Raw genomic sequence first — 13,175 nt, 5'->3', positions numbered from 1 at the left:
GTGGATGGACCTAGAGACTGCCATACAGAGTGAAGTAAGTCAGAAAAACAAATATCATATATTAACGCATATATGTGGAATCTAGAAAAATGGTACAGATGAACTTATTTACAAAGCAGAAATAGAGACACAGATGTAGAGAACAAACGTATGGATACCAAGCAGGGAAGGGGTGGGTGGGATGAACTGGGAGATTGGGATTGACATATATACACTACTATGTGTAAAATAGACAACTAATGAGAACCGGCTGTATACCACAGGGAACTCTACTCAATGTTCTGTGGTGACCTAAATGGGAAGAAAATCCAAAAAAAGAGGATATATGTATACGTATAGATGATTCACTTTGCTAACAGTAGAAAGTAACACAACATTATAAAGCAACTATACTCCAATTAAAAAATGAAATTTAAAAAAAAAACAGGAATTATCTTCTAGTCAAGAGGTCAACAAGGCAAGTCAGGGCAATAGGGAAGAGACAGCTTCAGAGACAGAGGCACACACAACAGCTACCCCTTCCTAGTTATGCTACGGAGACAGAATAGACTGGTTTCTTGTCATGGTCTCTTGGAGTTCAACCTAACAGAAAAATGAAAAACTGCTTTGAAAATAATTGTAATGAAGGTGCAAGTACAGAGATTGACATTGGTAATTATTTATTTTGCTTTTACGTTATCCTAGTTTCTTATGAGGTCATTATCTGACGAAAAGGCACATAATAAAAGCACCTTCTACCCGAATTCCAGCACAAGCCATTGCTAATTCGCTATGTGACCTTGGATAAGTCGCTTCACCTCTTTGTTCCTATAATATAAGAAGTTTGGACTAAATCATCTCTCAAACTTCTTTTGACTATAACATTTTATTATTATGTGGAAGTCTTTTTACAAAGCTTTAGCTACTGTGCTTCAAAAATATAGGGCACAGGGGCTTCCCTGGTGGCGCAGTGGTTGAGAGTCCGCCTGCCAATGCAGTGGACACGGGTTCGTGCCCCCGTCTGGGAAAATCCCACATGCCGCGGAGCAGCTGGGCCCGTGAGCCACGGCTGCTGAGCCTGCGCGTCCCGAGCCTGTGCTCCGCAGCGGGAGAGGCCACAACAGTGAGAGGCCCACGTACCGGGAAAAAAAAAAATATATATATATATATATATAGAGAGAGAGAGAGAGAGAGAGAGAGCGCACAATAAATCCAACCTCTTTTGTTATTGCTTGCTGGTTCTCTTCCCCTTGAGTCCTTCTCACAGGATGAATTTGAAACTTTTCAGTTTACCAATGTGCTTCTTTTTTTTTTTTTTTTTTTTTGCGGTACACGGGCCTCTCACTGTTATGGCCTCTCCCGCTGCGCCACCAGGGAAGCCCCCAATGTGCTTCTTATATATACTAAGACTTTAAGCTCAGCTCTAAAATCAAAATGCTAGTATTAAAAACAAAAAGAATCACTTTCATTTAACATTTTCACAGAAAATTTTTAGCTATTAAAATTTAGCTATAAAAAAAAAAATTTAGCTATATAATTAAAATTTAAATAACCATTGTAATGTAAAATAGATTTCAGATAAAATCTATCCTAAGGAAAAGATGGAAGAGAGGTTTAAGGGAGAGATTGAATAAGAGGAATAGGATGTATGGGGAGGGAGAGGAAGCAAGTAAGAAGTGAAGGAAGGAGAGAAATAAATTGTTTAGCTTTAGGTAATGGGAACCGCCTTTGGAAACCAAAAGCTCAGTTAAAACTGTCATTTGAATTTGAAAAATACAATCAAGGAAGGCAACTTTTATCAACCCTTATATCACACATAATGTCTACTAAATCTCCCAGACAATAAACACAGATCAAATTATCTTTATTATACACACTCTTCACCTTCCTCCCCAACCTCCCAATACAATACAAAAGTCACAGGCAGCTGGCTTAGCCGCCAGCCACCTACACTGTGGGCTGGGCTGCATGCGTTAAGGAGTCTGAGATGCAAATGACCAATTCTGCTCTGTAGATCATACTTGACATTGCACTAAGCAGTAGGGTTCTTCCTGCTTTTCCTTCAACGGATAAAATTTTGCTTTCACACTGGGTGAACCAACTTCAGAGTGCCCTTTCTCAGGACTTCCTATTATGTGAGCACAATAAACATTTCTTATTATTAAAACTGTAAAAGTTGACTTCAGAGACAGTGGTCACTTGAGTATATGGCCACTCAAAACTGTAACCTATAAGAATTGGGGGATTTAAAAGGAGCTTTGTATGGATAACATGCCCAGACTAAGGACCCTACAAGGGCTGTAGTCCACGGGTGTAAATAAACTGAATATCTGGAAATACCCAGGTTAGCTGCATACAAATATGCAAAAAAAATTGAACATATAGAACATGTTCAAATGTCGTATTACTTTGATAAGCACCAACTCTGCTTTCCATGCCCAGAAGGGTGGCTACAGTGGACTGGAGCAGAGTTCCCAGCTCCTTGAGAAGCCTCAGATCTCTCATCTCTATACAAATTCTTGCAGGTTCCTAGGTCTGCTGAGTATCTTTTTAAAGCCTTGCTCTACCTCTGTACTCTCATACTTACAGCTCAGTAAACAGTGTTATCGCTTACTTCAATAAGTGGGCTTATTGAGCACTTGAAGGATAACTGAAGGTTTGAGTCTCTACCCATCCCGGCAACAGCAAAGGGTGAGTTAATTAAAAGCTTAACTAATTTTCCTCACCCACATGGCCACTTCTTGTGGCCTGGCTCCCAGCCAAGTCCTGAAGGAAAGCCAAAGCTGCCAAAGCCAGCTCCCCAGCTGCTGGGAAATGTGAGGCTCAGATTATTACATAGTGGCCAGATTACTATATGTTAAAAGCAAATAAAAACAGATTTTTAATAGATAACTGACACTTACTGACACGTTATCATTTTCTTAAGTTTATTAGCGGTATGAGGTTCTCATCACGCAAAACCACCACTCTTCACATCCACAATTGTTAAAGCATGCAGTGGCTGTTTCTCACCCCAAAACATTTTCCCCAGATATTGAACTGACATGTTTTGCAAATAATAAAGATGAAACCATCTTTGAAGCAGTAGCACAGAAAATACAATCATACAGCTCCACAAAGAGAGTAAAAGAGAAACTTTGCCCAGTTGGCGACGTATTAAATTTCTCAAAACTGTGTTGACTCTAAAAATAAAACCATTTTAACATTTTTGTAAAATAGAGAAAGGAAAATCTTTTTTTTTTTTTTGCAGTACGTGGGCCCCTCACTGTTGTGGCCTCTCCCATTGCAGAGCATAGGCTCAGCGAGCCCGCTCCACGGCATGTGGGATCTTCCCTGACCGGGGCACGAACCCGTGTCCCCTGCATCAGCAGGCAGACTCTCAACCTCTGCGCCACTGGGGAAGCCCAGAAAATCTTTTCTAGTTCTAATATTCTGCTTTCTAGAAACCAAAAGAAATGATCGATTCTCATTAAAGGGATAGGGGATGGAGTATTGTTTTCACTGAGCCAAGAATGTTTACAGTAAATGTGGATAAACCTAAAATTCTTGAGCAAATATATGTATCAAAAAGCATGTTAAGGACTTCCCTGGTGGCGCAGTGGTTAAGAATCCACCTACCAATGCAGGGGACACAGGTTCGAGCCCTGGTCCGGGAAGATCCCACATGCCGTGGAGCAACTAAGCCCATGCACCACAACTACTGAGCCTGCGCTCTAGAGCCCACGAGCCACAACTACTGAGCCCGTGCGCCACAACTACTGAAGGCCGCACGCCTAGAGCCCATGCTCTACAACAAGAGAAGCCACCATAGTGAGAAGCTCGCGCACTGCAACCAAGAGCAGCCCCCGCTCGCTGCAACTAGAGAGAGCCCACGCAGCAAAGAAGACCCAACACGGCGAGAATAAAATTAATTAGTTAATTATTTTTTTTAAAAAAGTATGTTAGTTGAAATGGCAAAGGCATACAAAGTTCAATGGCAAAACAGAATCTTTCCTTGAACCTCCATGACAGTTATCTCATTTCTCCACTTGACCTTAGCAAATAATTATAGTTTCACAGAAGCCAAAATAGGCTCCAAAGAAAGGAAATTCTTCATCCTACCTGTTTCACTTCAGGGTGTGTGCTGTAGGGGTGAAGGGAAGAGTGGGTTGGTATAAACCGCTATCTGATAAAATGTCAATTGCTGCTCCAGCTTCCCTCCTGCCAGAGCACGTGGGACTTGACTCCACGGCTCTCACCATTTGTTCATCATCTTCTTCCGGTGTCTCTCTCCCCACAGATCCATGAACTTTTCAAAGATAAAATATGTCTTTTATCCCCAGCATCTTTCAAAATACCTGAAACTCAAAGTTTGTTAAAGTAATGATTTCAGGGCTTCCCTGGTGGCGCAGTGGTTGAGAGTCCGCCTGCCGATGCAGGGGACGCGGGTTCGTGCCCCGGTCCGGGAAGATCCCACATGCCGCGGAGCGGCTGGGCCCGTGAGCCGTGGCCGCTGAGCCTGCGCGTCCGGAGCCTGTGCTCCGCAACGGGAGAGGCCACAGCAGTGCGAAGCCCGCGTACCGCAAAAAAAAAAAAAGTAATGGTTTCAATGTTCAATTTACTCATTAATATCGTAATTCCAGGAATCTTGGTTTAAAAAATCATATAAGGGGGAAAACAAGGTCTCATATCTCACTCAAACCATAAATTTAATAGCAGAATTCCCTAAATGACAAATACTTCCATAATACACCTATAACCACAGGTTCATATATAAAGCCCAAGAAGTGTAAAGGAAACTAGAGAAAAATACTCTGTTCATTTCCTTTCTATGCATCTGTTAATGGAATCGTGTTTTGAACTACCTTCATTCTCTACACATTGAACTCCTGCCTATCTGGAACATTAGATACGAGTGTCTCATTCCCTGGTTATCGACCTCCTAGATACCAGACATTTGGCTTGTTTCTGATACCTGGTTCTACACTATAACCATTTAGGATAGCATAGAATGTGAATTATTTCATCTTCAATTTTCTCAAGAAACATAAGATGAATTTCCACCTAAAATACTAGTTTTAAAAAAATACATTTTATGTGATTAATACAAAAACCTGATTATTGAAACTAGAAATGACTTTCTCAGCATATCAAATTATCTCTTTTCTCCTTTTCAAGATTAGCCTTGAGACAATAGATCAGCATCTTCAAATACTGTATACATCAACAGTATTAACAAACAATTCCCTGAGGTAGTATATAACGATTATTATTTTCTTCATTTTGTAGATAAAGCAATTGAGAGAAACAAGATTATTTTCCCAACTTCTCAAAAAAATAGAAAATGTAACATTAACACACCAAACCCTCTGGTTATCACGGATCCTATTTACCTCCCACCAAAAAGGATTTGAAGTTATACACCATCAATGGAAAGAAAGAGAACTAATGTTTTCTGAGTACCTAAAATGTGCTGAACGCTGTGCTAATAACCCAGATAATAATTAAAACAATGAAGAAAATAGTGTTGGTCTCATTTTACACATGAGAAGACTAAGACACAGAGGGGTGTTTTTTCCAGGATCACATGGCTAGGAAGTATTACCATCCAAATTTGTTCAGAATTTGAACCCAGGTCTTTCCAACACCAAGGCTGATACCATTTCATCTATAGTATTCTAACATAGGTATAATTAAACCAGAAGCACATAATCCCAAATGAATAAATAAATAAATAAATAAAAGACAAACCGTGAAAAAAGCAAGCTATCAAAGGCTGGAGAAAGAGAAGATAAATACATATTCCCAAAATACACATATTGAAAAAAACCTATTGCATTTTAACCCAAGTCTTAGGTCTGCATTGTGATCCAAGGCAAAGAGGGAAATCAGAGGGGTAGCAGCTCTTATTTATGTAATAAAAAGAAGACTGTCAGTCCATCAAGAAGGAGAAACAGCTTACAAGTTCTAAGAGGGATTTCTTATGTATGTCACAAACTGGACCTCATACAGTAGAATCCATTTTCTCCGTAGCAGTTATCCAAAGATCCAGAGGTGTCATTCACATAGCTGTTTCTTCACAGATCCACTTCCATAACCAGGTACAGGCAAACCAAAAATAAGGTGCTGATAGCACAATTGAAGAAAAACAATAATGTCCCCATACAAAGCTCTAACTTCCTCAGATCATTTGAGTCTTTCTTTCTCATCCCACATTTATTAGCAAAACACCTTTCTGATAACAAGTAAGAATGGGCCTACTGCCTCTGCCAGAACTACTGGTCATTCTTTAAGTCATTTAGCCTGTCAATCAATCAGTCAGTCAACAAATATTTATTGAGTGCCCATCACGTGGCAAGTACTGTGCTCGGTACAAGTGAGCTCGACAGATCTTGTCCACTTTGAGGAAGTTGACTCTTTCGTGGAGGAAACAGTTTACCTAGTCACTCAAATACTTATATTCAAACTCCAGTACTTGTTACGAAGGCATTACAAAGTGCCAGGAGAATAAAGCAGAAACTTACACACCATTGTAAAGCAATTATACTCCAATAAAGATGTTAAATAAATAAATAAATGAAATGAAAAAGAAATAAATAAAGTGCTATGAGAGCCAGTGATAGGGACATGATCTAGCTTAGAGCAGAGGCAGGGAACAGGTTTAAGAAATGCATCCCTCCCTGAGTTGAGTTCCACGCTCCATGAAGGCGTTTTACCTCACCCAGCTGCCCGAGCTGCTTAAACTTTATTACCAGAAGCTCTTTCCCTAAGCCCAGTACTATCACTGGCTCAACTATGGCAGGGTGGTAAAGAATTACTTTCAACATCGTGAGTTTTCATTCACATTGAAAGGTGATATTTACATTCATTACCAATCCTTCAACAACCAGAGTGATCTGGCAAAGGAGGTGCAGAAAATGACTCCATACAAGATTGATATAGGCTTAGTATAGAGTCCCACAGACCAAATCAACACAATACAATGCATCTGGGAGCTTTCCGGGCTCAGGAAAAAGAATTGGTATTTGACATTGACATGACAGACTATGACGATGTGAGGAGACATTGTAGTTGTGCAGACATGTGTTCTAAGTGCTGGACCCTCATGACGATGGCCATACACATCATCAACCGAGCATTGAAGGAGGACTTTGGATTTAAACATCATCTCTGGGTATATTCTGGAAGGAGAGATGTCCATTTTTGGGTCTGTGATGAATCAGTTAGAAAACTGTCCTCTGCAGTACGTTCTGGGATATTTGAATATTTGAATCTTGTAAAGGGTGGTCAGGACGTTAAAAAGAAAGTTCATCTAAGTAACAAAAATTCACCTTTTTGTCAGAAAATCTATAAACATAATGAAAAATACTTTATAGAATATGCTTTGGTTGATTAAGATATTCTTGAGAATAAAGAAAGCTGGGATAAGATTTTAACACTTGTTCCTGAAACAATGCATGATGAACTTCAACAAGGCTTCCAAAAGCATCACAATTCACTTCAGCGTTGGGGGCATTTGAAGAAAGCAGCCAGCAGGTATCAGAATAACAGCAAAAATGACCCTGGCTTGAGTGGGAGATCATGCTCCAGTACCGTTTTCCACAACTGGATATCAATGTTAGCAAAAGAATCAATCATTTACTGAAGAGCCCTTTTAGTGTTCATCCTAAAACAGGTTGCATTTCTGTGCCTATTGATTTACAGAAAGTGGATCAGTTTGATCCATTTACTGTCCCAATCGTAAGTTCCATTTGCCATGAATTGGATGCTAATTCCACTAATGAAGAAGAAAAAGAGAATGGGGCTGAAACTGATATCAAACATAGAACCAGAGATTATAAGAAGACCAGTCTAGCTCCTTTTGTAAGTTTTTGAGCAGTTTCTCGAAAACCTGGATAAATCTCGAAAAGGAGAACTTCTCAAGAAGAGTGATTTATAAAAAGACTTCTGAAAATAACTACTCCCTTTATACCAATGTGGATATCTTCTACCTTGAACCAAGAATCAAATACTTCAAGAGCCATTTAACAAATATAGCGGATTAAAAGAAAAAAAGAGAAATGCATCCCTGAAAAATGACATATGAGCTGAGATCTGACTTGCTTGATGATTGGTCATCATGTGTACAGTGTTACCTTAGAGACCAAGAATTAAGTATACAAAGAAGCCTAACATTCACCACTCTGAAGAAGTTTAAATTCAATTACACAGAAAAGACACGTACACGTGAGAAGTCTAATACAAGAAAGCATTAGAAAGGCATCAAATCTGTGGCACAAATAAGTGATAAAAGGCAAAGGGACTGATGAATCATTAGGGGCTGGTGTAACCCAGAAAGAGTTCTCAGAGAAGGCAGGACAGGATGTAGACCCTACAACAATGGTTTTCAAATGTTTTTGACTAAAACACACAATAAGAAATACATCTTACTGAGTCACTTTGCTGTTCAGTAGAAATTAACACTGTAAATCAACTATACTTCAATCAAAGTTTTTAAAAATAAAAAAATTGAAAAATACACATTTTACACTATGGCACAATATAAACATACAGATATAAATAAAAGTAAAACAAGTTTCATGAAACAAAGCTTCATCTCACAAAAAGAGATCCAATTGATTGTTTCTATGCTATTTCATTCTCTTAAATTTTTCTTTATGCTGGTCAAATTCCACTAAATTAAGTTCATTACCCACTAATGAGTCACAACTTAACACTGGAAATTTCTATAACAGAAAATATTCCTGCACACAGTAAAGGTCCTTCATGAAATAAAAGGAAACCCAAAAGTAATTCTCACCTCTTACAAAAGTGATCCAAGCCCCCATGACCTCTCGCTCTTTCCCACCATTCCTTCTGCTTCTCCTCATTTCCAGTTGCATAGCTACCTTAGCAATAAGAAATCCACACCCAGAATGTGGCTACATCACATATTTACATGATAACCTACCACCTTCTAGCACCAGCCTGATTCTTAGTCGGAATGTATGAAGCTTCTTCACCGGAGCATAAGTGAAGGTGGCTATCAGGACTAGATCAAGATTTCAGATCAGACCTAGGTTTTAGGTCCTGAGGCTACACATAAACAGAGGGAATTTATCCATTAGTCCCATATGTTTCTTCATGAGCATTAGTTTTCGACCCAATTCAGTTTTCCAAGGTCAGACTTTAAAAAATTGGTCAGACTTACAATTACTAAAGAAAGAAAAATGTATATCATGCAAAGCAGGCTACCAATTTTCCACAAATTTATGGTGATCCCTTATCAATAACCACCGATGTTGATAAACTTTTCATCTGGGAAGGAGCTCTCATTCTTTAGTCATGCCTAACTGAAATACTCACTTTCATCAAGTATAGACTTAACAAAAGCCTCCAAAAATTTGCCTTCTAGATTTGACCTAAGAGCCTAAGAGGGATAGCGCTCATCATCACCAGCTTCATAAATAGTTCACAGACATTCCTCAGTGTTTTCTTTTTTAAGGAAGAGATAGTAGTTTAAAAATAAAATGTTAACTCAAAACAAAATAATAATCAGTCTGAATCAGGCAGGAATCAGGTTCAGAAATGCATCCATTGCACTTATTGATACAAATGATGAAAATATATTGATTGATCAGGTATTAAAAATTAAAACCCAAATTAATAAATATACATTTCTCATTTTGCCCTACCATTTACAAGTCTCCTTTAAAAATCTGGAAGAATGGTCATCTTAGTCTGCTGTTAGGCATAACTAATGTCAACAATCTGGGAAGGAACAGGGGACAGCTGACATATATGTCACTGTGTTTCATACGCACCTGCTAACCTACCCCAGTACCAACATTACCAAGGGAGATTGGAGATGCCTCCTGGCCAATTTGGCTGACTCAGGAGTTTTTTTTTGTTTGATGTGTGTGTGTGTGTGTGTGTGTGTGTGTGTGTGTAATCTGAAGAATACTGGTGGCATTTAACGCTCTAAAGCTAAACAGGAAGGTGAGGATGAATGCTCACTTATGTCTACTCGTAACCAATGCCACTCCAAAGGGCAGCAGTGTCCCTAGAATTGTCATTTTCCTTAAAATGAATCTTCATACCCGCATAGGCCCTAATTTTAGGGCTAAGCCTCCTCTAAGAATGAATAAGAGGTCTTTCTGTAAAGCAGATCCCGAAAGTTATCTGTGAGGTTTTAGTGGTTAAACGACCTGTTAATGAGATTTGGATGAGATCTGATTATTCTTCCTTCTTTAACGCCAAAGACAGTGGTTAAGTAGGATTTACATTTTTAAACTTCCATATAACAAGCTGGGACCAGGCTGCTTCGGTCTATTTAAATTATTGCGAAGGAATGAAATGCATTCACTTACTAATTACTGTATTTGCTCTCCTACACGTCTCGCTGTTGACAGGTCAGGGGTGGGAAAGGCAAACTGCTGCTACATCCTCTTAATCAAAAGGCAAGGTGAGTTGCTTTTCTCCGGTTCTTCGTGGGGTAATTTGTACATTTACATCAGGAAGGGTTGGCTTCTGCCAGGGGTGGCCTTGGGAATCCAAGGAAGCCCTATAATGCACTTCCAGGGTGGGAGTCACCGGAGGAAAAGGGCCTTGGAGACCCCGGCGCGCAGTTGGGCCGCTTCCAGGGTATCGGGCCGCAGCCCTATGGCCAGCTAGACGCCTGGGCGGGCCTGGCTTCCTCCGCCAAAGTGGGCGGTGAAGGCACCTCCCGGGCCTCTTCGCTCAGGTTTGGGAGAAAAGGCGACAAAGGCCCGAGGGCAGCCGGCCCGATGGGAGGAACGAAGCGGCTGCGGCGCTCAGCCACCGCGCCCGAGGTCCCCGGCTGGGCGCAGGCGGGGGCGCTGTAGGGAGGCGCGGGCTGCGCGACCTGGGGCTGCGGCGACCTGCCAGTCCTGGCGGCCAGGGAGGGACCCTGGGAAGGCCCTGGTACCCGACTGGCGCCCGCCTCGCGGCCGATCGGTGGGTGAGCCTGTGGCTCCCGAGGCGCGAGACGCCCCCCGCGCGGCCGTAACCCGGCAGCCGCGCTGCGCCTCCCGAGTGCAATTTGACCGGTGTGTCCCCGGTCGGTCGCCTAAGGCCACGGCTGGGAGGACAGCGAGGCCGAAAGAGAAAAAGGGAATGGGGTGGGGGAGGGGATCGGGAGCGAGGAAGCGGTGTCATTTACACCAACTGGGCTCTTTCCTGACCCAGCCGCTCATCTGTCACCGCTGTCTCATTCCTGTTATTTACATCTGTCTTTAGCATTCTAATTACTCGCTTTATTACTTTAGCCTGAAGGAATCCTGTAAAAAACAACGGAGATGAGGATCCTACCACACAATAAAACTGCCCAAAATCCCCACTGCACATTACACAGAGCACTTGAGAATATTTGTGCTGTTATATGACCTCAATATGTCCTTAGATTGATCCTATTATACCTTTCTCCCTTCTCTTTCTCCGTGTGTATGCGATGAACTCTTTTAAGGTGTGGAGTGTAAGAATAAACTGTTTAACAAATGATGAAAACAAGATTATTCGTGGAAGAGGAGGTAAAGGGGGGAGATGGGTCTTCTCTAAAAAGACTTTGAGGTATTTGAACCAACCCCATCTGAGTCCAGTTCCTAAACTCTTGGTTTTATTTTTTACTTAATCTGATAAAAGTAGAGCTATCTTCACACACAAGCTAAGGCTGAAAGAATCTTGGAAATTTGGAGGAGAGAATAAAATGCCTAATGTCTTTCATTATCTTGCATTCATCTCTGAGTTCCCAGAAGGTCTCAGGAGGGGAAGTGAATTTAGAGTAGTGATAAGAAGTGGGGTTAAAAAATCATGGTGGTTGGAATGCTTTTCTTTTAACGTGAGATTTAGACTGGGGTGCAACATCTTACAAACCCCTGATAGCGAGGTTCACAGATACACTCAGTACTTGAATCCAAAAGAGGCTGATCTAACCTACCAGAAAATTCAGGACAAAAGGCAGCTTTCTCTTATTTATTCCTTCTAGTGGAATTATCGTTGCACTCACTTGCAATTTTCTGGCTGTACTAATGTTTTTCTTTATTGTGTTATACTAACATAATCTCCTCCAGAAAAAAAAAATGACAAAATATATAGATTTTCAGATAAATAACTGAGGTAATTTATTGGCCTCTATGCTCTTCTGATGGTGTGGTTGATAGATAATGTAATAATATGTACATAATTAAGCGGGTTTACTATACCTCCGTCAAAATAGGTTCAGGGGCAGTAGCTCTGTCTTTAGGCCTATGGTTTTCTTAATGGATATTTATAAACAACTAGGCACTAAGTGAGGGATGGAGGTATGAAGAAAAAAAAGAAAAGAAAATTGGCAAATTCTCTTATAAAGGATTTTAGATTAGAGCCCATTTTTTTCATAATCCACATCCCAAACCTCATAAGGTTCAGTGAATAATGAGAAAAAAAAAAAAGAAAAGAAACATTGAAGACAAACATACTCCTTCCCAGAGAAATGAATGACTTACACCTAGGTCAAGGAGCCGGGGGGTGGGGGGTGGGGCTTCAAAAACACCTTTACAGGATCCAGAAATCTTCCATCAAGGAAGCATGAAGGCTTCTGGGAAATCATTAATAGCGAACTTGGCCACCATATGCCCCCTTGCCCCGGCTTCTGGAGGTTGCCCATTCAAGGCATGGTGTACTTGCTCTTCCAAACTCATCTAAATTACATCAATAACAGAGCGCACTCTTTAATGAGCTCTCAACTTTAAAGACTTGAAAGATATTAACAAGCCGCTTGACAAATGGTGCTTAGAAGCACATTAAAGACGCTGCTAATGGAGCGCATAATGACGGCTAATTTTCGATCAGATATAAATTAGAGCCCCAACAGTTATTTGCCTTAAGGACTTTATGTAAATGATTCTGTTCTGTATAAACTGAAAAGCGAAGAGAGCCCTGCCATTTTGGCAATCCTTGTGGATATGATTAATATATCTGCAACAGAACTGGGCAGAGACAACTGATGGCATTTCCATCTAAAAGTCAATGTGTTTAGGTAGTAAATATGATAGCTTCTAGAGTCAACGTGTGCTTCTTCCTCAACCGAAAGAGTAAAAGACGTCCTTGGCATCTCCTCCACATGGTTAAAGAGGTTCACAAAAGAAGAGCATCCAGGCTCATCTCCCTAGACCTGCACCTCACACCCACCGAGATACCCAGAACAGCCACAACTTTCTCCTTCACTGGGACCCAAATCT

The 13,175-nt window shown here is 40.8% G+C and overlaps 1 pseudogene; it reads left to right on the top strand.

Moving 5' to 3' along the window:
* The first annotated feature begins 6,659 nt into the window (after positions 1-6,659).
* LOC136123894 (DNA primase small subunit pseudogene) lies at positions 6,660-7,909 on the top strand (annotated as a pseudogene).
* Positions 7,910-13,175: the final 5,266 nt, after the last annotated feature.

Source organism: Phocoena phocoena, chromosome 5 (assembly GCF_963924675.1).
Source record: "Phocoena phocoena chromosome 5, mPhoPho1.1, whole genome shotgun sequence".
Taxonomy (NCBI): domain Eukaryota; kingdom Metazoa; phylum Chordata; class Mammalia; order Artiodactyla; family Phocoenidae; genus Phocoena; species Phocoena phocoena.
The sequence above is the reverse complement of the archived record's forward strand: the minus strand, read 5'-3'. Positions and strand labels throughout refer to the sequence as shown.